Raw genomic sequence first — 2,376 nt, forward strand, 5'->3', positions numbered from 1 at the left:
GAGGAGCTGAGGATGAAGGATGCTGCAAACCTGAAAAGCCAGACCCAGCGGGTTCAACAGCTGGAGGAGCACTTCATGGACCTGGCTGCCAACACAAGGACATGATCTACTTCATGGATAAGCACAGATGTCAGACATGCAGCTGAGGGAGGAAAATAAGCATCTCAGACAGGAGAACCAGAGTCTTTTCAGCCAGGCTCTTAGGGAGAAGGAAGCCGCGATATTTCAGCTAGCTTCCCAGGAGAAGATGGTCTCTCAAGAACTGGATGCTTTTTTTTTGTGATCTTACTTGATTTCTCAATACTGAACCTGCAATCTTAACAATGGGCTGGTTTGTAGCTTATTTCTATTATGCTTCCATGCTACAAATTGGACATCTCAGTCTACATGTGGCACTCCGAACCAGTAAAACAATTTATACTAAATAAATCAGGAACCTAAGAGCGGAAGGTTTGTAAGTATGACTTTGATTCTTCTTTGGTCCTGTCTCTTCTCATTGCTGCAGACCATTCAAACCGTGTTAGCTTCTTTCCTAAATGAAGTGCAGTTATGATGGCCCCAGAGAAAATGCAAGCAAGATTTGTTAATGTCTTATAATAGACAAAATGTTTGTATGTGGGAGAGATGCTGACCACCTATACAACTTTATAAACCAGGGGTACTCAACCCCAGCCAACAAGCCAGATCCTGCCCCTGGCACCATGCAGTCAAGTGCATGATTCAGTGAAAAGATGGAGCACCACCTATAGACTAAAAAAAAAAAAAACGTAGAGCAGAACCTTTCATAAAATTCAGCTGACTTAATCAGATGTTGTAAAAGGACAGCACAGAGCAGAGTGTAAAGTGGGATGTGAGATTGGAATTCAAAAGGTAATTTGAAAACAGGAAGGTAGGGGGCAGTCCTTGTTTAAACTATGCTTAATCCAGGCTGTGGATGATTTCTTATCCTACATTTTGCTAACCTCATGGTTGCTGTTCTCAGGCAGCAAAAATTTAAAAACCTGTTTGGCAAAATTGAGGAACAAGAAATCACAAACTGAATTGTCTGGAGAACCTGAGTGTGATGCTGGAGCAGATGCTCTGAGTTGGTCGTAAGGGACCTGATAGGAAGAGCACTGCTTTTGCTTTGACTGGCAGAGATTTGAGCTGTTTATTTTAATTAGACAATAACTTCTCTTTTACAATACAGGAAAGCAATAATGTGTATTTTTGTGTGACTTGTTTTTGCTGCAATGGTAAACTACAAGACAAAAGATGCAACTAAAACAAATGCCTGAATTTATTTTTGCTGACTTTAGGATTTTAAACACATTCCCCTGGCCTAAAGATTTTAATGGACCTTTTCCAAATGTGCTAGAAGAATAATTTGAAAACTGGACCAGAGCACAAAGGTTTTTCCTATAGTGCTGGCTATCCCACTTGTGCGGGAGGGGTGCAGCTGCCAAGGGTTGGTCCACTAGGTTTTTATTAAAGTATTTGTATCACGCAGACACTTGGGTAGGTGAACTCTCACAATGTGCTGAGTATGCATATGGTCCAAACCTTTTTTTTTTTTAAAACTGCAGAAGCATGCCTGCAGTCGCCTAGGTTCTCATCCTAACCTTGGCTGTCAGCAGGGGTAAGCCTTTGTTGTCTAACAATTACCACCTGGGCGCAATGGCTGCTTTTTCGTTAGCTGCTTAACATCCTGGCACCCTCATTTGGAAAGTAGTTACCTCATCTTTGGCTAGTCACACACTCAGGACATCTACTCTTTCGAACCACCAGCTCTGACAGGAAAGCAGTACAATTTTGGGGTATACTCATGCTTAGGTTACATATCTACTCATTTCCAAGCCTCACAGTTAGACAGAGTAGATCTTGTATATGGGCCCCAAAGACAGTCTTGGGGGCTCTGCCTCAGTCCTAAGCTCAATAAGGAGATGATATAAAAAGCCCTTGGAGAAAGCTAAGGGGATGACTTCTGATCAGCAGGTGGGAGACTTCCAGAAGACTGACAAACAAGTTTGGGAAAACCTTCCTGAGTAGCTGGAAAGAATGCTAAAGAAGGTATTTTCTGTTATCTCAAGTTTCTAAAATAATACACAGCATGTCAAGTCTATCGACTCTCAGTTATCTTTGCAGCCACTGGCATAGCCACACTGGTGAAGGACTGTTATCTTCAGAGGGGATGATTGCTTTTAGTGCCCTGTGATGTCACAGCCTAGAGTGGAGGGGAGAAATGATGACTGGGGCAGGGGGAGGGGCAGGCAGGGTTTTTCAGGAAAGATTTGAGCATGTGCACCTGAGATTCCCCCACCAATACCTCTAGACCAGTATCTGTGAGGGTGGCTTCCCCTTCCAGGCGCAGCCCAGCTGGGGACTGGGCAGGCCAGG

The 2,376-nt window shown here is 43.6% G+C and overlaps 2 long non-coding RNA genes across 2 annotated transcripts in view; one reads left to right on the top strand and one right to left on the bottom strand.

The window, feature by feature from the left end:
• Positions 1-275: 275 nt before the first annotated feature.
• The window catches only part of LOC109306805, a 3,546-nt gene continuing 1,445 nt past the window's right edge, over positions 276-2,376 (top strand). Inside the window, exon 1 of the long non-coding RNA XR_002100116.1 lies at positions 276-889. This is a non-coding gene — a long non-coding RNA (uncharacterized LOC109306805). The remainder of the gene's footprint in view (positions 890-2,376) is intronic.
• The window catches only part of LOC109306806, a 3,147-nt gene continuing 1,905 nt past the window's right edge, over positions 1,135-2,376 (bottom strand). The window contains exon 2 of the long non-coding RNA XR_002100117.1: positions 1,135-2,362. This is a non-coding gene — a long non-coding RNA (uncharacterized LOC109306806). The remainder of the gene's footprint in view (positions 2,363-2,376) is intronic.

This window comes from Crocodylus porosus, unplaced genomic scaffold, assembly GCF_001723895.1.
Source record: "Crocodylus porosus isolate Cpor-Errol unplaced genomic scaffold, CroPor_comp1, whole genome shotgun sequence".
Taxonomy (NCBI): Eukaryota; Metazoa; Chordata; order Crocodylia; family Crocodylidae; genus Crocodylus; species Crocodylus porosus.